The sequence below is a fragment of the Peromyscus californicus genome, unplaced genomic scaffold, assembly GCF_007827085.1.
Source record: "Peromyscus californicus insignis strain IS unplaced genomic scaffold, ASM782708v3 Scaffold_13__1_contigs__length_99412109, whole genome shotgun sequence".
Lineage (NCBI taxonomy): Eukaryota > Metazoa > Chordata > Mammalia > Rodentia > Cricetidae > Peromyscus > Peromyscus californicus.
The window spans coordinates 88,857,071-88,880,379 of NW_026294424.1; the positions used below are offsets into that span (position 1 = coordinate 88,857,071).

The 23,309-nt window shown below is 40.0% G+C and overlaps 1 protein-coding gene and 1 pseudogene across 1 annotated transcript in view; one reads left to right on the forward strand and one right to left on the reverse strand.

The window, feature by feature from the left end:
- LOC128108999 (RNA-binding protein FUS-like) overlaps positions 1–12,101 on the reverse strand; it is a 45,028-nt pseudogene extending 32,927 nt beyond the window's left edge.
- Cfap299 (cilia and flagella associated protein 299) overlaps positions 1–23,309 on the forward strand; it is a 498,813-nt gene that overhangs the window by 226,888 nt on the left and 248,616 nt on the right. The gene's annotated exons all lie outside the window — the stretch shown is intronic.

The following is a 23,309-nucleotide window of genomic DNA, read 5'->3' on the forward strand; positions in this document are numbered from 1 at the left end:
CTGCTGCTCCCTTACTCCTCTCTGATGATAATGATGGGGATGATGATAATGATGGTGGTGGTGATGATGATGATGATGATACCCAGAAGTTTCCAAGCTGTACACAAATGAGCCCAGTCTCCAGATCTGCCTCATTTCCAGTGTAGACTTACCTGTGCCTCGTTTTGAGTCTCAGATTCATGCTCTATCATTTCCCATGGAGAATCAATCAGTGACCCCGATAATCTCCAGAGACAACTCCTCCCATGTTTTCTGTCTACTGAAAAACGAAATGCTGCTTACTTTCTTCTCAGTTCTCATTTCTCAGCTCTACCTACCAATATTTAGCTGCATTTGCATCACATGTCTCCAAAACGCTTCCGATGTCAGGTAGTGGTTAATGCCTGGACTGTTGCTCTGTGGTGCAAGTGAGACCCAGGAGCATTGCAAAACCATTCTCTGGCCTCAAAACCTCTCTATTTTCATCCATGCTGTTTTCCCTCCCTATATCTCCTTTCCATCTCTCATTCTGCTGTAGTTTAGGGCTTGTTTTGACTAGCTAGATGATGCATGTGAGAGAACAAGAATAAATGGCTTCATTGGTCTTCTTTTTTATTGAAGATAAAAAATACTGTGTTTTTCATACAATATATTCTGATCATGGTTCTCCTCCCTCAACACCTCCCCTCCCATCAGAATCCACACCCTTTCTGTCTCTCCATAGAAAACAAACAGGCATCTAAAGAATAATAATAAAATAAGGTAAAATAAATGAACCAGAAAAGGACAAAACAAACAAATAAACAGAAGAAAAAGAGCCAAAGAAAAAGCACAGGATAAGCATGTAGATGTAGAGACATACATGTTTGTACACATAGGCATCCCCTAAAAATTCAAAACCAGAAGCTATAATGTATATACAAAGACCTAAAGGGAAAAATGCCGTATCAAACCTTAATGAGACAAGCCATCTCCCAAGATGCCACTGAGTTCATTTTGTGTTGGCCATCTACAGACATGGGACCTGGCCTTTAGAGTGGTCTGTATCCTCAGTGAAACTCTATTGGAGAGAACTAGTTTTTCGTTTGCCAGTGGTAATCAATTGGTCATAGCTTTTGTGCTGGGGATGGGGGCTTGTATCTACTTCTCTCAGTGTGGGGGCTCAATCTGACACTGACTCATGCAGGCATGCTGCCACAGTCTCTGTGAGTTCATATGTGTGCTGGTCCTACTGTGTTTAGAGGGCCTTATTTCCTTACTGTCCTTCCCCTGCTCTGGCTCTTACAGTCCTTCCTCCTCCTCCTCCTCTTCCAAGGTTTCCCTGTTCTTTGAGGGGAGGGATTTCATGGAGACATCCCATTTTAGACTGAGTGTCCCAAGGTCTCTCACTCTCTGATCGTTGTCCAGCTTTGGGTCTCTGTATTTGTTCCCATCTGCTGCAGGAGGAAGCATTTCTGATGGTAGTTAAGCAAAAATTGATCTATGAATACATGAGAATGCTGTTAGGAGTCATTATATGGCTATGTTTTTTTAGCAGAGCAGTAGCATTTGGTTTTCCCCTGAGTTCCTTTTTTGACCATACCACCAGTGCCAGGAATGAGTTCTATTTCGTGTAATAAATAATTAAATTCAATAAGATGTTGGTTAGTTACTTCTGCAAGCTTTGTGCCACTATTGCAATAGTAAATCTTGCAGGCAGGTCGACACTGTAGACCAAAGACTGTAGCTCGGTTGGTGTTAACTTTTCTCCTTTGGTAGCATGTAGAGTACCTTCAAGTACCATGAACACTACTCCATAGGAGTGAAGGATCTAGGTAGACACTGACTCAACTTCTCTGTGTTCAAGAAGCTTTGTAGGTGTCATCTTCAACAACAGGGTCTTATTGTCTGTCTGTGGCAAGCAACCAATAGCCTTGGCCATAGCCTTGGTTGTTTGGGTGTTCCCATAGAGCCCTTTTGGCCAACAACTTGATTAGATATAACTCATTCTAAATACTGGAAGCTTCATTTGGTGACAAGAGATGTCCAGTTGGGACTTTGTGTCTTCTGTTATATGGAAATATTATTGAGTTTCTTTTCATACATGTATATATTTTAGGAAGCTTCTACTGTATTAGACTCCATATGACCAATAAATGGCCGTTAGCTGTCCTTCCTCCTATTTCCTTCCTCACCCCCATCTTCCCTTTCCCTCCCAGTTTGATCCTCTGTCTCTGCCCTTTCCCCGTCTATCCTTAATGATGTATTATATTTTACTGATCTTTATTTCACATACTCAGTTTTTTTCTGATATGTCGGAGTGTTTGACAGTGCCAAACTATTTAAAAATCACTGTGTCCCCATATTGTCCTCATCAGTATTATCCACAGCACATACTTCATATAGCAGGCAGATGAACTGGTGGAGTACATGAAGAAAATATTAGCAGTTCTGTTTCTAATGGTTGACTCTAACTCCCCTAAACAGCGCTTTCTATTAGATTGGATGTTCACAAAAGCATTCAGAATATTTTCACTTTTTTCTTTGTAATGGACTTGGAGCATACATTTTTAAAATTGTTATTTTTTTCTCAATAAATGTATTTATTTATTTAATAGCCCATACATCCTGGCGGCAGCTTCCCCACCTCCCCCCAGTCCTCCTGAAGCATACAATGTTTTAAAAACATTTTTCACTAAAATTATTCATAGTGTTCACTTGAGATGTTAAATTACAATATTGAAAAAATATTTCATAATCAAAGATACTGGACTTTTTTTTGATAGGGTCTCACTATGCAGCTGGGTCTAGGTTTAAGTCCACTCTGTAGACCAGAAAGGCCTTGAATTCACAGGGTCACTGTGTTTTTGCTTTTTGAATACTGGGGTTAAAGCATGAACCATCAGGCCTCAGTCTAAGATACTGATTTTATCAAATGAGTAATAGTAATTTGTAGTATTCTTTTCTTGTTGAAATGCTCATATATCTTATAAAATTATTCATTGTTATCAGAAACTCTCTCCAATTTGTTCACCTATCTGCAATATATATTTATGCATATGTAGGTATATACCACATGCCTATTAAGTAGATTTTTATGAATAAACTTGGTGAGCAGGCACTATTGTATTTAGTGGATGTTATTTCAGAGCCCACATTTTGAAGTCACTACACTTGAGTTATATGTACAGTTTTCTTCGAATTGTAGTTAGCCTGATTAGAATACTTCATAGCATCAGCACCCTGAGAAAAGATAAGCATCTTCTGAGAGCTGAAGTTAGAGTAAAAGGAAAGACATGGATTTTCTACTGAGGTAGATGGCAGATATTTCAGCTGACTGTAGCTTGCTCATGAAATTTATAAATCCTGTGATCCACTTTGAATAAAAAGTTTCCTTTGGTCTCTACAAACCCTGCACAAAATAATATTTCTGACGCTTGAGCTCTCTTGCTCTTTTAGCCTTTACAGAACTCTGTCTATTAGCAAAACCAAATTATATAAAGTTTTCTGATGTAAATTGATGATTATTGAGTGTCATTTGTAAACTGAAATAGCCACAGAATAATAAGTATATTCCACAGGCATGCCAAGTTTTACATTTACTGATTGATTTGGGTAATTCTTACTTTAATATTCTGTTATCTTAAAGAAAAGAGGTACTTCCTGTGTTTGAGTAGGAAGCATTCTGGGACTTTCCCTCCACCTCCGAGTTAGACCCTGCGAGAGGAAAACTGTTCATAAATGCATTGAGTGGGACAGTAATTACTACGTTCTTAAAAATAATGCCTTTGCAGTTTGTATGCTACACTGAAGTCTTCAGTGAAACTGACTTTCTTGAGTATGTATTATCTACTAAATAAGGGATAATTAGTCAGGTATGCCTTGATGGTTTCCAGTAAGCAGTCTCTTTTAGTGTGAGGGACAGAAAGAGGATTTGTTACTAAGTACAAAACAGAAAAATTCTGCAGATAAACCATCTCCCATTGGCATCTGGTCAGTGTTGGTTTAAAAAAAAATAAAACAACTCATTTAAAAGTAAGTGTTCTGGAATATTAACAGGAAATGTACTTCATGTGCACTAAACTTGAACCCCTGCCAGCCAGAAGGGCACTTACAATAGAGCTGGCGTGAGAGGGTCCTGCAGCTGTGTTGGCTTCATAAATATTTTCTTCTTGAAGAGCAAATGGAGACCAATCCTCCTTCTTCCAAGGGCATGGGAACATGTTTCTTTTCTTTTACTAGATATCCATGTTATTTTCTTGAAATGTTTGAAACAGTGAGTAGGCACTTCACCTTGCTGACACAGCTGTTGGGAAGACCAGACACAAAAGAAGCCCAGCAATAGTCTCAAGGCAAGTTTGAGATTGTAATTATGTGAGTGTTTGCTACTGGAATCACAAACATGGGTCTTTGAGAAGAAAGTTGGAAAGTGGCCAGCTTCTTTTGGGAAAACCTATTCATAGATCTCACAAAGAAACTTGGAATTTGCCATGTCCCTTCCCCTCACCTTTACTGGGATACAGACCCTCTCCCTGCTCTCTGATCAAATAGTATTTCTTGATGTTTCTGAGTGGAGGTAGAAGTAGAATGGCTGGAACTTGCCTTAATGATCTTACAGCTTTCTGAATGAGCAGCTGCTAAATTGCTCAACATCATTTTGAATACTCAAAGACTGATGTTCAGGTCCAATTAAAATAAAAATTATGATTTATCTTATTGGCTACCTTAGTATTTATATTGAATACCTTTAAGGCTTTAACAAATTTGCTGCAGCATAAAGCTAAGACAAAATATTGTTGCCCTGGGACCACTGAGATTCATTTTCAGTTACTTCCTACATGCTTTGAAATTTGCTAGAAACCTTCCATGAAAGCTAGAGGATATTTCACCTTTGCAAATTTTCTTAGCAATTATTTTTATTCTCTTATGAATAACCCTCTCCAAATCGTCAGCTCTGGCTGTGGATATGGGTGATGGTCATTTGTTCTTGTCAGAGTCTATGAAACACTGTGTGCCTTCTCTTACTTCACTTGTCACTAGAACAATGCCAAAAAGTTTGCTAACTTTTTGTTCATATGTGCTTACATGTATTTTAATCACTTCCTTTGCCCTAGACCTGTTTGGCCATCTCTATAATGAAAAAATACCATTAACCTTCAAGTCACTGCTTTTCTCCTAGCCGTTTCATTTTGTTTTGAAGTTGGTGGAACACTGGTCACTAAGTCACTGTGTGGAGCAGTTCCTTCATTCCTGCCCCTAGCAGCAGTAGCTGCTCCCAGATAAACAGGGGAAGAAAGATGAAAACAGAGGATGCCTTGAGAGATGCCGACAGATGAACTCTCTGCTCACTCCAATTTAAGTGAACGCGTGAAGTGAGACCCTGTGTAGTGACTTTGATCTTCAAAGTGGAGGCTTGCACAGAGAGGTGAGCTGAAGAACTTGAGAAGACAGTGCTGGTCAACTTGGCAGCCACGGCAGAGCATCCTCCAGAAAAGCACTCATCCACATTTCTAGCAGAGGATCAAATCTTCTCTGGTGATCTTTCCCCTTTCTTTGGTGACCACAAATTAGGGCATATTTTACTGTGGCCTCCATAAATAGTTCCTCCTGCTCTTCACCCCCCTCCCCCAACTCAAACTTTCCTATCCTTTTGCCCCACACAGAACCTTCAGAAGACCCTCCTTAGTCTCAGCCACCAACTCTTTCATGGCAAAGAAATACTTGTTTAAACCTACTTTTCTTCCCTCTCTTCCTCCCTTCCTACTGTTATACTACAAACCTTGTACTATATTTGCTTTTCACAGTATGTCTTGTGATTTCTGTTTTAAAGTGAAGACAGGAGGAATATGTCTGTTTCATCTTGGGTCACAAGACAATACAAGAAGACATGAATGTGGGAAAGAGATTTGAGGGAGGAGGCTGACAGAGTGAGAGAAAAATTAGAGGGAATGATGGTATAATTAAAGAGAATGCAGTGTGTGTGTGTGTGTGTGTGTGTGTGTGTGTGTGTGTGTGTGTATAAAACTGTCAGTGAGAACAATTAATTTAAAAAGAATGAAGCCAGAGAACACTAACAGATCTGATGTTACTCTGTGCAACAAATAGACCTTTTAATTATTTATAATTAAACAACCGTTTTGATCTGAGAAATGGGAGGTGCACTTGAGTTCTCTAGAAGCCTGTCTTCTTGCCTCACATGGGAATTAACTCAGGAGATAGCGTACCAGATGTGTGCTATCATACAAAATGTCCACTGCTTCAGCAGCCTCCGAGTTCTTTTCTCACAGCTTCGAAGGATGAAATTCATAGACTACACAGGGTGGTTTTAGAAAGAAGTTTATTATGACGCTGGGACTGAAGACAGAGAAAGAAGACAGGGCTCCCGTGTTGCAAGAGTAGGTACCAGAAATAGGGAGCTGTCAACCTGCTAAACTGAAGGCTTTTTGTAGGAAACCAGGGTGAGACACTGGGAGGGGGAGGGGTCATCCTATTTCAACATTATTAATTGTGATAGACTGTCCTTAATGCCCCTGGATAGTCTTATCATCCTTCTCAAAGATTTGTTTGACCATATAAGTGAGACTTTGCTTCTTGACTGTGTCATTTATTGACTGGCCTGTGTGTCTGTCAGTGTGTGCACACATTGCTGTTTAAGAAAGGTAACTTAAAATAAGCATTGAGATCTAGAAGCCTATGACCTCCAAATTTCTTTATTTTCCTCATTATTTTTGGTTATAAGCATGAATTTTGCTTATAAGTTATATTTTTTGTTCTCTCCTTGCTTAGCCATTAAAGGGTCTACAAGTATAACCACAATTAATATTTCAATCCTTTCTTTTATCAACAGAATGCCACACCATAAAATATAGCTAGCTGCTAAAGACATTAATAATATAAAAACCACATGATACAGTTGTATTAAGCAATGGAAACAGTCATATACTTAGCATTTGTAGTGTTAGAAATCTGCTTTTGAACTCTAACAAGCTGTATTGTCATCAGAAAGCTATTTAATCCTTAAAAGCTTAAATCCTATCATTCTTACAGGGCAGGTATCAAAATGGACTATCCATATGATATGTCCCAGCTCCAGCATTTTATGTAAAGTATAAATTCTGGGAACTAGGCACAGCATTAAGGTAGGGCTTAATCTCTCTCCTTACCCATTCTAGCATTGCTAACAATTATGAAATTAGCCCCTTTTCTATGGAAGCATGTTATATGTATTCTTTCTTGTGGCAAAGAAAATCTTGCTTTTTGATCCCGTACATACACCTTAATGTTCCAGCCATTGGGAAGCTAATGGGGGTAGTTTAACAAAAGATTAAAGACAACTTGGACACAGGAGTGCTGAGAGGTGTGAATCAGGCAAGCAAGATAAATCACCAAGATTGATTTAGTGCCAGAGACAAAAAAAAGTGGGACCAATGAAGAAAACACAATTGAAAGTGCAGCCTGCAGGCGACAGTTCTTAGGTATTAGAACCCAAATGAGAGCTACCCACCTCTCAAGTTGTCCAGGAACCTAGGTATATAATATCAGACGAAAGAATTATTTCTGGACTGTTGGAAGGGAGGAAGGACATAATACTTGGAATTTTCCAAAGGTAACTTAGCAGATGGCAGATGTACTTTCAAGTGTGATCTTGGGCAGTGACTATTCACAGTACTCTAGAAAGTCCCACAAACCCAATGCTTCATTTTGGAAAGACTCAGACACATGGAGACAGAGGAGTGGTTATGTTTCATTCCCAACTCCAAGTAGTATAAGGCACATCAGCCCTTAAAAATCAATAAAACCACTGGCCAGATATTCTCAGGTGTGGTGTTCCCTGCTGGAGCATGGTTGTCTGATCCAGAGTTGCACTCTTAGAGAAAACTAACTTTCTCTTTCCTGGCAGCTAAGTTGCCAGTGACTCTTTGACTAGGTGTCATTCCCAACTCCCCTCTCCTTGCTGATCTGTCCTGAGATTGTACAGATCTGGAGCATGCTATCACAACCACTGTGAGTTCCTACTGCATCTGCCCTACTGAGTCCAGAAAATGTTACTTTCTTGCCACTGTGCTCTTCTTTGGTACTTGTCTTAGAATTACAATGAGGTTCTTGGGAAACTCCAAATCTCATCTCCATTACATGTAAAGAGAAACTGAAGCTAAAGCTTAGCTGGCTCTGATTAAATGCTGTGTCTGGATAATGCCTCCAGGGTCATTATCCCTCCTGTTGGTAGGAATGCTGAACACATTGCTGCCAAGCACGGCCCTGGAACCCCTGGTCAGAAATCTCCCTCTCTATTGTAGCCGTTAGTCAGTTGACATCAGTGCTGATTTATGGGTTGTGAATTACCTCTCAGTCATCCCATTTTTCTCCATCTGGTCTACAGATTTTGTCAATTCTTTCCCCGCTCTACAACACTTCCATTTCTTTAATTCTATAGAATGAATTATCTCCAGTTTAGGTTAATCTTGTGATGTGGATAGAAATGGAAGTCTCTATAGAATATTATGTAAATGTTGAGCTCTGTGAACTATCTACAGACTCTCAAAACGTCTCAAAAGTTCTGCTAGTAAATTTTCATCTAAGTACACAGATTCATATTTTATTCAACTTTATGTCTCTATAGATCCTCACACTTTATGAGACCAAATCTAGTGCCCAGGAATTCTATTTTTATAAAGTTAGAAGTCCTTCATTTACTTATTAGGTACAATATTTTCTTATTTTGTCATTTCTAAGGGATGTGTAGGAGAGGAGATTGATATTAATTTAATAACATGAAATTTACAGATATACCTGCTTCCATTAGTTATTGGATGAAGGTTCTATGATGACAATTAGGATATTCACCAATCTGATTACTAGGGTAGGCCAGTTCAGGGACCCTCTCCACTATTGCTAGTAGTCTAAGCTGGGGTTATCCTTGCGGATTCCAAGAAATTTCCTAGCACCAGGATTCTCCCTATCCCCACAATGTCTCCTTTTATCAAGGTATCTCTTTCATTGCTCTCCCACTCCATCCCTGTTCCAGCTCGACCATTCTGTTCCCTTATGTTCTCATCCCCCATCCCCTATCCTCTATTGCCCCACCTTGCCCTCAGTTTACTCAGGAGATCTCATCTATTTTCTCTTCCCAGGGCAATCCATGCACCCCTCTTAGGGTCCTCCTTGTTAGCTAACTTCTCTGGAGCTGTGGGTTGTAGTCTGGTTATCCTTTGTTTTACATCTAGTTTTGGAATCTTTATATGACACCAGTTTTGGAAAACAAGTACAGCACCTGACTTGAAAAATAATATTTCATTGGGTTTTAAGTGTGTATAATTTTGTATTTTTGATTATATGATTGGGTTTGAGATATTTCTGAGATTTTCATTAACCATGTATACTTTTCATCATCTCTTGTGCATAGAAAATGCTCCATATATGCATATATGTTACATATATGTAGATATATAGGTTATTTATGTGTTATCATGAAAATATAGTCCATTTCTTTTTCTGTATTATTAAATTTCTTTTTCTGAGTTGTAAGGAGTGCTCATTAGTTACAGTATTTCAACATTTGGCTGATAAGTTAACTTTTATAACTTTTTGGCTCTCATCGACTTCAAACCTATTTGTTCACATTTGCCTTCTAAATGGTAGCCTAATAGCTTAAAGTTCTATCATCTCTGAGAACTACTCCCCAACTTTGCCAGGAGTGGCCGTGCATCTCTAAACTTTTGCCAAAATGGTCTGTATCTTTCTATCTTTCTGTGGTATGACTGGTTTGCCAGGATGTAAGCTGCTGAATGCATGTGACATTTCCTTTGTTCAGGGGCATTGCGGGACTTTTCTTATGTGTATGTTTGTTTTAATTTTTGTTACTTACATTGAAATTGTTATTTCATATTTTCCCTACCAACCATACAATTGATTTAACTTCATCAGAGTGAGAAGTCACTATATGATCTAAGTATAGTTTTATATTTTTAAAGCTTTTTTTTCTGGCATATTATTGAGCATATACTATTTCCATTCACCCTCAATAAATATTTGTTTAAACTGCTTTTGTGTCATCAGGGTAATTCCCTTCCTTCATTATAAAATTTCCTTTCCTAAGTTTTAGAGCCATATACATTAGTTACAGTATTTTAATGATTTCATAGAAAATAATATTATCTACATCTTATATAGTAACTTAAATCTGTATCCTAGCTCTTTATACAGTGGGGTTAGACATACTCATAACTTGTCATTAATACTAGATTTTTTTAAAAACTAAAATGATGGTTTCTAACGGGAACCAGAGTGGTTACATTTACAGTAGTTGACATACACACAAAAAACTCCATGGGCAACCCTGAACTGAAAGTTTACAAAATAAGGGTACAGGAAGAAGAGCTGTCCTAGAACTTCCTGAGCCATGCCAATATGGACTCTCCTTACTCTCCTGTCTGTGCCCACCCCTGGAGTCCATCTTGCCAGGACCAAAATCGCCTCTGTCCCCACCACCCTGTCCCCCTCGAAAGCCCTTGCGGGACAGCGCCTGGGCCCTGGTCGCTGCCCAGATCATATCCTCCTATATATGACATGACAGCCATCTCCCCCATATGAAAGCCTTCTGCTCCCCCTCCGGGGTCATCTGTCTCAGGGGCCTTACACTAGTCGCATTCATTTCTCCAAGAGAAGTTCATGTTCTCACAGGGAGAATTAGAATACTTCCCGTCTCCAGTTCCCTGATGCCCACCACCTTGTAGCTAGAGTTTTCCTGCCTGGCCCACAGTCAGGACAAATCTCTCTCACCCGCCAGTCCCACAGCAGCTCAGACCCAACCAAGTAAACACAGAGACTTATATTGGTTATAAACTGTATGGTCGTGGCAGGCTTCTTGCTAACTGTTCTTATAGCTTAAATTAATCCATTTCCATTAATCTATACCTTGCCACATGGCTCGTGGCTTACCAGCATCTTCACATGCTGTTTTTCATCCTGGCAGCTGGCAGTGTCTCTCTGACTCAGCCTTCCACTTCCCAGCTTTATTCTCTTCCTTGTCCTGCCTACACTTCCTGCCTAGCCAATGGCCAATCAGTGTTTTATTTATTGACTAATCAGCAACACATCTGCCATACAGAACATCCCACAGCACCACCTCTAACAGCTTTACTGGGAAATCCTCCCCAGCCATGGTTGCCTCGCCGTTCAGCTTGCCAGTTTCCCTGTCTGTAAACAAATTGCTCATAGGCTGCCCCGTTTTCTTATTTGTCTCAATAATCCCAATCTGCTTGAAATAATCAGCCACGGATTCAGTTGTAGCATTCTCCGGTAGGCCTTGCACAAAGGTGGTGTTGTCTGAATTATCCTGGTCGGAATCATGACATGATCCTTGATCACTAGAGCCACCAAGTTTATTGAAGCCGCCACAGTCACTTTCACTTCCATGGTCACCTTGTCACCTTCTGAGACACCTCCACGGGTTCATAGCCATCGCTGCTTTGGTTGTAACCACCTCCACCACCTCTGCCATGACTCACATCATCCTGCTGGCCTCCCCCATAGCCACCACCGTCACCACCATTCTGGTCCTGATTGCCATAACCAGCCACTGCCTCCATCCCTCAGGGAAGACTGGTCCTGGCCATAGTTGCCTCCACCACCCCATGGACCCCCTCCGCTGCTGCTGTTGTCCTGGTTCTGTTGTTTATAACCCTGAGGTGGATTATGGGAGCCTAGTTCCTGTCTGTCGCTTTCTCGTTGTCCACCACAGCCAGACCGTTGGCCACAGCCTCCACTCTGGGGCTGCCCATGGCTGCTTCTCTGAGAACAGCCACCATAACCTCCTGAGGTGCTTTCAGGAGCTGGCTGTTGGCCATAGCCAGGACAGGAAGACTGCTGCCCATAAGAAGATTGGGAGCTTGGGCTGCTCCCATAGCCTCCAGTGGAAACATATCCCTGGGGAGCTGGCTGAGTGCCCTAGTGCTTTGGATCGGTCATAAGAAGAACCATAGTTGCTCTGCCCATATATCCTGAAGTGTCAGCTGGCTGGACATAACCAATATAGCTCTGCTGGCCAGAGGGTTGATGCTCTGTTGGGAGCAGCCCTGCCCAGGCTGGGTAGGACAGGCCCTGTAGCTTTGAGCTGCTTGTTGGGTAGAGTTGTTTGAAGTCATGTCTGCGCACGCGAGCACAGGCTGCCAAGCAACAGGATTCCAGGCGACTGAAAAGAGAAGCCTCGAGAACTGAGGAATACCAGTTTTTGAACATCTTAAAACCCTTTTATTGGGGCTGGGGAAATGACTCAGTTAGTAATGGGCTTGCCGCAGGAACACAAGGTCCAGAGTTTGATTCCCAGCTCCCTTGTCAAGAAGCCACATGCGATGGCTGCGGCTGTGATACTAGCACTGAGGGGTGGAGAAAGGGGGGACCCTGGGCCTTGCTGGGGAGCCACTCCAGATGAAAGAGTAACTAACCTCCAAGTGCAATGAGAGACACTTCCTTAACAAAAAGTGAAAGAGCAGCTACAGGAAGAAGCACAAGGGTGACCCTGGATTCTACCCACATGCACACATACCTACCACACACAGACACATATGCACACATACACACAAATGCAGGAACACATACCTACCACACACAGACACATATATGCACACATACACACAAACGCAGGAACACATACCTACCACACACAGACACATATATATGCACACATACACACAAACGCAGGAACACATTTTATTATAGCTACTACCTAACATAAATATTCCTTTCCGAAGCAAATAGATATCCATCTTTCTCTTTTGTCTATTTGCACTCTTAAAACTTTCTCAGCTGGGCGGTGGTGGCACACGCCTTTAATCCCAGCACTCGGGAGGCAGAGGCAGGAGGATCTCTGTGAGTTCAAGGCCAGCCTGGGCTACAGAGTGAGTTCCAGGAAAGGCACCAAAACTACACAGAGAAACCCTGTCTCGAAAAACCAACCAACCAAACAAACAAAAAAACAAAAAAAAAAAAACTTTCTCTGTCCATTAAATTTCAGGTGTGTGTGTGTGTGTGTGTGTGTGTGTGTGTGTGTGTATTTGTGTGTGAAAGAGAGTTTGTGTCTCTGTATGTGTGTGTGTAAGAGAGAGAGAGACAGAGATTTATGTGTGTGTGTGTTTACATTTATTCCAAAAGAATGGGTAAAATAGTATGATTCACAAACACAAATAAAACCCCACACACTGGTTCCTAGGAAAAGGCGAACTACAACTGAGACAACAATTAACCACTTTAATTATACTGGCTTGTGTGAGTAAATATAATTTAAGCAATATTGGAAAATCATTTTGGACTTGGACCTGAACATTGCTTTATAAAAGCAGCAAACAAAAAGAGATCTTAATACTAGAATTTAATGTTCTAAACAGCACAATGTACCTTGACAGATTTTCCAGATAAAAGAGATCTTGGTTTGGCCCCACACATTCACCTAGCATTCCTCTGGCGTTTTCATCACTTAATCTACCGAGTTCTTGTTCAGCACATACATTTTCCAACTGTTATTAAATTTGGGTTACTAGTTTCTCAGATTTGGTTTGAGATCTCCAAGGGGGAAAAAAATCCAGGGCTTCAACATGAGCTACCCAATGCATAATGTCTGCTTTCAAAACAAGGAACTGAGAAACATGACCCCATGCTTGGGAATTGAAATCTTGCCATTTGCACTGAAGTATTACATTCATTATGTCATACCACACACATCTGATAAGGGAAGGCATAACGCTGTTGGATAGGTTCTTGTATACAAGAACTCCACAGGTCAAGTAAAGCGCTGTTTCTCATTTAATAACTGAACTCTGCAGGTGCTAATTTGGACCATATGCAGGACAATGCAGAAATATGCTACCCCACAGTAAAATGGTAGTATGTGTGATAGCTGGTATTAAGGGGAATTTTTGATTAATTAAGGTGCTTATGTGGTTAATTTAAGCCATGCAATTCAATTGACATAACTTTGTAAGAAATTGAAGCTCACACAAAACTGTCATAGGGCTGATCCTCCCCCACCCCCACTGCTCCTTTTCTTCACACACCCTGAGTTTTGAAGCTCCCTACAGACCAGTTCATTTGAGAGAAACATATTGGATACTGGAAAAGGCCAAATTAGAACTGAGGCAGCAATTGACTCCCTCGTTAAATATGCCTGCCTTGGGATCTCCACTGTGGATCTGGCACAAGTAATACTGAGTGATTCGGGTTCTCAATATTTTTCATCTTCTTGTGGGAACTAACTTTGAACAAAGGATCCCAGAGGTAATGCGCTAAGAACCATTTTTATAGTTTAATTGCAGATTTATACTAAGCAAGCAAGTATAGCCTATGTGTTGAAGATTAAGTAAATCCATGGCAACTTTGATGGCAATTCTGTTTTAACGCTGTTAGAATCAAATCCTAGGAGAGTTTTTCAGACTCTGTCCCATCTAATGAGATTCACATTTCACGCCATTTTAGCTTTTTAGTTGCTCAGATACTGCCCTGGCCTGTTGAGTTTCCCTTCTGTCTCCATTGTGAAACTGTTACTAGCTGCTTTTATTTGCTTACAAATACTATCCTCTAACTTCCTAGAAAATATGATGAGAATTAAATCCTTCGTTAGTTCAATGTAGCATCCAATGCATGTGAAAAAACAACTTGCCATCTTACTGCACACAGAGAAAGGTATTGCAGCTCTTACTGGTTTATATTTTAGCAATAATAAATAATAACCATTAGGCTATGGTGCAGTGGTAGTACATGGATCAATACCCAATTCCAAGGAAGGATAATGCTTAAATAAAATATGAATATTGGATATCTCTTTGCTACTCCACTGAGAAGGTGGCCTTTGTTACCCCCTTTAACTCCTGACTGAACCTACTTTTGGCAACTCATTCCTGTATGGATAGAGTGATCACACGAATTCTACCTCTTTGGAGACACCCATATTTATTGTTTTTGTTAATCTTGACAGAATACATTTTATAAAAGTTAATCTCCTTAGAAATTAGTTTTGCTTCTAAAATAAAATTTGGACCCCCTGCTGGACAATCAAGCCGCCCCCCTGTCTGGCTCAGCCTGCCAATCAGCTTCCTCCCTCCTGATCAGGAGGATCCTTTCTAGAAGGTTGGTCGCATATAAAACTATTACATCAGTTCTCCCAAGTTCACCCAATCCCATAGTCCTGGAATGTGCCCCTCCCTCCATTCTGTTTATTAAAACCCCATATTTCACATTCCATGTCAAACTCTGTTCTGCCACCCAGGATCTTCTCAACTTTGGAACTCCTGAAGTTATTTATTGTAGAATCCCAGAGTTTCCTATCTCAAAGGAGGTTTGTAAATGATCTGTTTTAATTTCCTCATTTCATAAGTAAGAAAATTGAGACCCATGGAAGATCATATTACTAGCTAATTATTGAAGAAAGTTATACAGAGGAGAGAATTGACGCTGAGATGGGAATTACTGTTCTAAACTCTTCAGCTCTGGGTTTGAGTCTTATATCCATCCCTTAGGAAGCATGCAAGAGGTTTGTAAAAAAATAATTTGAATATGTTATCCTGGTGAAGTTGACAAAGTGGAAACCAAGGACCATTCTAATCCTCCATCCGGAACTGAACGCACTGGATCTCCTCACTAGGAAAGTTACAACAAAAATTTCTCTTAATATTACTTACATAGAAATATTACAAATATCCCCTCCTTGAAAAACTGTTTTGTGTAAAATTGTCACTGACCTTAAAATTTTTTGATGTTTCTGGCTTGCCACAACATTCTGGAAATGCAGCGGTTGAGGTCTGAAAGCCACACAATGGAGAACATTCTTTGGAATCTTCTTTGTTTGATCACCGCTGAACAACACGCAAGCTTTGTATTTTTTCACCTGAATAAATACAGCCCTGCATTTCACCCTTTGAGGTCAGTACATACATCTCACAGGACAGGCATTCCTGGGCTCTTGGCCTGCCAATTCTAATAAAAAGGAAAAGCTCAGCCCTTATGCCACCTTGCCGAGAGTGGAGTGCTCTGGGTTTTATTAGTTTTTTCCTGTTTTTCAAGGCTAGTTTCTAGTCATTGGTTGTTTTATATGTAACAATGTTCTCTTATTAGGGAAGAACTGTATACATCTATGTTCTGCTTGATGCTTTGATTACAAACATAGTCTCAGGGCAGATCATTTGCCAGACACTCTCTGAATTTTGTCATTCTACATAGTAAGAGGTGCACAGAAGAGCTACCAGCATTTGCATTCGGTGGTGAATTCCATTGTCTTCAAAATGCAGTGGTATTAAGTAGATGCATGTAAGAGTTCTTGGCTGAAGCGCTCTTTCACATGTCTAACTTTTAAATAGAAGTCATATATTTAGTTATATTCAAATGTTAATTGAATAGAGATTTCTGGGACTGGGGTTTTTGTTTGGCTATAGTTTTTGTGGGTACCATTGTCAGTCCAAGTAGCTTAACTTTCTCTCTCTCTCTCTCTCTCTCTCTCTCTCTCTCTCTCTCTCTCTCTCTCTCTCTCTCTCTCTCTCTCTCTCTGTGTGTGTATGTATATGCATAAATTTATATGTATTATATATACTTTTAGGTAAATATAGAATAAATAATGATTTCTTATTGCTTTATCAAGCAATCTTGGCATTATTTTTCTGCTTTTTCTCCTCCTCCTTCTGTTTTGACCTCCCTCTGTCCTTTCTAGTTCCAGCCACCTGTGTTATTACATTTCTTACTTTATATCACCTGTATCCTGCTTTTTCTCTCCTACTCCCCCCATGATACCTTTATGCTGTCTTTGTTTTTGCAGTTACTCAAGATCCTATAATCCTATCTGAGGATTTAGGGCTAGGAACCACTATGAGAGGGAACATGTGGCTTTGTCTTCCTGGATCTGGGTGGCTTCACTTTATGTAATTTTCTCTAGATTCGTTCATTTCCTTGAAAATTCCATGATTTCTTTTTTCTTTATTGCTGAATAGTATTCATTGTGTGCATGTGCCACATTTTTATTATCCATTCATCTGTTGAAGGACATTTAAATTGTTTCCATTTTCAGCTATTGGGAATGAATGAGCCCTCCTGAGCAACTATCTGTGGAGTAATATGTTGGACTGGGTAGTTCAAGTGACTCCCAAAACAGTATAGATTATTGATGAAGTCATCGCTTGCCCCTCGGGGTTGAGAGTAGGTCTCTATTGCTGAAGACACCACACACTTAGGATGTAGGACTCTTATGATTCCAGTTGCGTCTGACCTGAAAGCCTCTTACCTGCAGCCTAGCTCCCATGGTTCCAGAAAATGCTATGTAAACTCTCAGAGGAGGGAAACAACTATACTGCCTTACCCAGCTGCAACACCTATGAACCACAAAAACTTCAAGCATGACAAGATATGCATAAAGGGACAGTAAGTGGCACTTGCGTGTCTGTGGCAAGCAACAGCTGTCTAGTTGAATTCAAGGACTACTCAACAGGAGGGGAATCATGCCAGGTACTGGAAACCCAGCCAGCTTCCTGGGACTATTGCTGTCACGGACCTTAGAAAAGAATCAACTACCATCACTTGGCTAGCTGAGCACAGCTCCCTACTACACTGTAAATCTCACGTTAATATCCACATATAAGTTTAGCTACCACTTCTCATTTTTTTTTTAAAAAAAAGCATCTTTTTTTTACAGCAAAGGAAGATCATCACAAAAAGCACAACTGGACATAAAATGCAGAGATCACCAGACTGTAGGGAGGCTAGATCCAGAAGGCAGAGCTGCATCGGGCATCTGTGGCTCCGGGAATGTCACAGAAGAAGAGGTGGAAGAATTGCGAGGGGCAGGATACCAGGAAGCCTGCTGGGAAAGTCTTTCCCAGAAATGGCTGCGTAAACAAGGCCAGGAGAATGGCGGTATCAGTAGACATGTCAGTGTGGAAGGGGCTAAATCTTGTGGGTTCCCACCTCTAGACAAAGAACTACAGGCAACTACTGACTGCTGGGAGAAAGAGAATTAGCCTCTCCCAGAGAGGAGCCCTCTTATTGACTGTCCAATGCAGAGCCTTAAAAATATATACACATAAGCAACAAAAATGAACTCGGTAAATTATATATATATGCATATATATGTGTATATATACACATATATGTAAGTGTGTATGTATATATGTGTGTATATTTAAAAATAAAACTCAAGGAAAAGAGATTATCTACTTGAGAATCAGGGGTCGTGAGAGGGGGTTAGAGGAGGATCGTTGGGAAGGACTTGAGGGAAGAAAATAGTGGGAAGTGAGTTAAACGTATTTTAATTAAAACATTTGTTAAATGTTAACTATAGACAATATTCATGGTTACTGTTAAATATTTCAGATCAATTATAGCATAAAATGTGAAATTGTTTGTTTTGGACATGTCCTGAATTTGATACTATGAGAAACCATTATAGTGGAATTGTGTAGGACAGAAACATTATAAACTTGGGAACCGTGAGCAGAAAATGGTATTTTTATTTGTGTATTTTATAAAAGGTCTCCATAATCAGACTTATATTTGGAGTCAGGAGTTATTATCCCACCCTTCCTGGTGAAGCTCTGTGGATTGATGTTCTTGCAGGGTGGAGCAATTTGTTAGGGTTTGCTTCAAACCTATCTAATCTATAATGTCTGAAATGCCTCCTGATAGCATCACTAAACTAAACCAAGTACATTTGAAAGCCAAGGTAGATATAGATGTACAGATGACTTACATATTTGAGTACATAGTATTTCCATAAAGACTCATGCTTCATCTTTTGTTGATGAAAATTTTAATATGTTTGAACTAAGAGTACACTACTTTGTATATTTCTAGATATACTAAGAAATCTATTATATTCTTTTTTAATGCAAACAGATATTGGCAAAGCTTTTGAGCAGGTCTTGTGTTTACCTATGGAGTGCTGGAAAGTTCCTGTTGTTTTGCTTTTAAGGACCCAGCTCCTTTCTGCTTGTTCCAGGGATAGCTTTCTCACATATAACTCAGTGAAAGTTATAGCTAGCATCTACAGAAGATACCTCTATTACCCAGACAGGACAACATTATTTTCTATCACATTCATATTTCTAAAATGCAAATCTTGCTCACCTAGATGTGAGCATCTGTGTAAAGAATATTTGAATTATTCCCCACCCCCAAATTCCCAAATTAACATCTTTTGGTATAGCTAGAATTGAATGTATTAGAAATCAACCAAAGAAAACTAAATATAATCTATTGTATAATAAATTGTTGATCTTGGCTTTATTATCTTACAACATTACAAAATATACTCATAAATAAAAGCCTTGTGTATGTACAACTTTAAAATGAGAAAAATTGAATTCATGGTGTCTTAAATACACTATATTCAAATAAGTTACTTGTTTGGAGAATACATTGGAGAGATGCTGTAATTATAATAAACAAGTCTACGGGGCTGGAGAGATGGCTTAGCAGTTAAGAGCACTGCCTCTTCTTCCAGAAGACTCGCGTTCAATTCCCAGCACCCACATGGCAGCTTACAACTGTCTGTAACTCCAGTTCCTGGGAACCTGACACCCTCACTCCAATGTACATAAGATAAAGTTAAATTATTAAAAAAAAAATAAAAAGCAAGTCTAGTCTTTCCATAGTATGTGGCAGATGCTCAGTCTGTGAAAAGTGGTAGAGGAAATGAAAATGTCAATTGAGAAACGTGAAAATTAATAAAGGACTGCAAGATCACTAGAAAGGCAGAGAATCTGCACACATCATCATTTTGTCTCGGTGGAATCTCTTGCTACCAAGAATTACCTTCTGTGCTCTGTATTCTACAGACGTGGAAAAGAAAACAAGAGATCCCGAGGGAATAGAGCCGTGACTAAAACAAAGATTGTCCTATGTCACTTACTTTCTATCGAAGGAAGTAGGTGACCAATACATACACCAAGTTAAAGTTGGTAATCTTATGTGATAAACACGAAAGAGAGTAAATGCATGGAACACAGTAAAGATTGAAGAGAAGCTTAAAAGTAAAATGATGGAAGTCTTCTCTCAGGAGGTGACACTTGAAATGAGTTCAGAATAGCAAGAAGACCAGTGGGAAGAAATGGTGTGAGTGTGCTAAGAAGTAGTGAGTGCAAAGACCTAAGTGTGAAGGGTACAGTGTGTGTGGAGAACAACTGCAGGCCACTGTGTGTGGAACATGGTAAGCACTGGGAAGAACAGTATAAAATGAACTTAGGGCAGTGGCCAGGGACCTTATGAAAAGAGAAGCAGTCTGGATTACAGTGTACTGTCAATGGGAGAGGTGCAGTGCAATTAAGTTTATTTGAAACATACACAGGTCTGGTAGTTTTTACATATTTTAATTCAAGTTAAATCTTTAAAAAAGGTTATTTATTGCCGGGTGGTGGTGGTGCATGGCTTTAATCCCAGCACTCAGGAGGCAGAGGCAGGCAGATCTCTGTGAGTTCGAGGCCAGCCTGGTCTACAGAGCGAGTTCCAGGAAAGGCCCAAAGCTACACAGAGAAACCCTGTCTCAAAAAAACAAAAAACAAACAAACAAACAAAAAGTAAAAAAAAAGTTATTTATTAAAGGGTTGATGTAGAGCTATCAAAAATTATTTATTTAAAGTAACTCAGAATCAAATATCCGAGTTAAATGAGTCTTTAAGTGGGGCAGATTCCTTTATAGGATGGTATCTGGTCACTTTCCTCCTTTCTGAGACTAAGTCCATGACATACAAATGGCACAAGGAAGAGTTATTCATTCTGTTCCCAGTATTAGCTGTATGATAGGAGAGTGGTGTAGTGGAGCTGCACCCATCATAGCAGCTAGAAGGAAGCAGCAAAGGTCTGGGGGTCACATGCAACCTTCCACACCAGGACTATGGGATCTGCCTCTTCCAACTGGGCCCCATTTCCTAAAAGTATTAGAAGCCCCCCACCTTGTCTCTCACACACACACACACACACACACACACACACACACACACACACACACGCACACACGCACACGCGCACACGCGCACACGCACACACGCACACACGCACATGCACACGCACATGCACACACACGCACTCACACAAAAATATTGCCACCAGTAACAGATGAAACACTCACCACATGAACCTAGAGGAGCATTTCGTGGATGCATCCCAACAGGCGAGACTAAGGTTGGGAGGTCTTCACTGAAACAGCTGTGAGTGTACAGCAGTCATTTTGGTGTTTTTTAAAACCTACTCTTATGATTTATTACCTCACCTTTCCTAGTTCATACCAACAGGTGTAACAACCACAAATACCTTCATCTCCAAAGGAAAACATGCACAAAATAAAGAAATGAGACAAAAAAATTAGCAAAATAGAAAAAGAAAGGATGAGGGACAGCCACTAACTCCTGGCCTTTGAAACTTGGTGTTCTGGGTCTCCAGAATTTAGACTAATCTTCAGCCATGAGCAGTGGACAACATACATAGATTTGGTGAGTAATAGATTTGGACTTCAATGGAAGCAATTGAGTGATGATAATAATTAGGTTGTCAATTACAGTAGAAATAGTCAAGGCAAAATTTATGCCCCTATCCAGCTTTCAACCCGACAGTTTCATGTGAAATAACATGGCATAGGACAATCTGTGCCTACGTGTGTTTATAGAAACATTATATCCAAAATAGTTTAAGGTTATATTAGAGCAAATTTTTACATTGAGATATATCTATATCTATATCTATATCTATATCTATATCTATATCTATATCTATATCTATATCTATATCTATATAAATTTTAATGGATATTAAATAATCCATACATACTTTAAATAAGCAACTAAGAGATTATAGGTCTTTTCCTTCTCAAGAAGTCCAAGCCAACATGCTTAAGTTGATATTAAAAAACTCCAGTGTCGTAGCTGAATAGTGGAAGATTAAAGAATGATACCACTGGATTGAGCACAAAATTAAAATGCTGGCCTTGTAAGTTCCTGTCTTTATGGCTGTGGCAAACCACATGAATCTTTGAGATACACTTTCTTATCAAATGCAGTGAACCATAAATTTCACGATTACATTATGCAAGTTAAGTGAGTTAAGTCATTTAAAAACCAACGTAAGTGTCTAACCTATAAAAAATACCTCAGCTTAGTAGGTGCTACCTCTGTTTTCTTCTCCCTCAGTGGCCAACTGTGTCTGCTGCTACATTACATCACCAGAATCCAGCCCAGTGTCCAGGAGTCAGTGCACAGTTTTGAACTAATAGACAGTGGATTAATAAACGAGGGCATATACTGCACTTGAATTTCTTAACAAGTTAATTTAATTTGGCTCTCTTTTCCACTTGTGTTAAGGACAGTAACCATTTCTAGGTGTCTCTCACATGCTAAACACTATTTTAGTAACACAGTTATAGCCTATAAAGAATTTTACCTGTGCTACAAATATTCCCATCATAGAGTTAGTAATGCCGTAACAGATCATTTGCACGCGGAAAACTAGCATGCATTTACTATTTCTGGCAGAATTTGAGTTTTCCAAGTACCCATAAGTGTTTTGATGTCAGTAAAGTTGCTAAACAGTACTTCTCAAGTTCTGTGCAGTATTCGTCCTTAGAGTGAGAACTCAGGCTCTTAAACGCTCTAACGGACATGCCCTAAGGCTAAGTCATTATTCCAGAATGCAGTTGAATGGTTTTTCAAATGTTCTTTTATTCTTTTAGATCTTCCTCTGGTTTACTGGACATGGTGGTGATTTTATTAAGCCACGGTGGCCCGCTGGCATCTGGCTCACCGTTACTTCATTGCTGCCCCAGTAGACAGCATGCTACCTGCTGCTGCCTTTCCAGACTGCACAGTTGCCTGTCACGTGACCCCCACCCTCCCCCCTACCCCCCCCCCCCCCCCCCCCCCCCCCGCCCCCAGTTGCAGACACCATAGGCATGATTCCAAAAGGAGATTTCAAGATTCTCCTCATGGCAAACAAGGAAACCAAGTAAATGGGAGGTGGTTTTCCTCTGATTTACACCTAATTAGAGAGTTCCAAGAAATATTGGAAGCTAATCAAATTCACAAGATCAGGTCAAGAAATGGCCACAGTGCTGGAGTTGATACCATTCCTCAGTTCTGTTAACTTGCAGTTTTTACCTAAATCAAATTCCTTTTGCCTAAATGTTGAGATGCTCACTGGGTTTCCCAAACACATTATTTCCAAAATATAACTGATGGTTTATTATATTTTGGAAACTCATTCTTTCTTACTTTTAGGCACCAAGTTTAAATTCCCTGCGAAAATTAATTATCCTGCTCATGATCCTAATATACCACCAAACCTAATTCTAGATACAGTCCAGGCTTAATTTTGGATCTCCAGTCTCCTGGCCATTC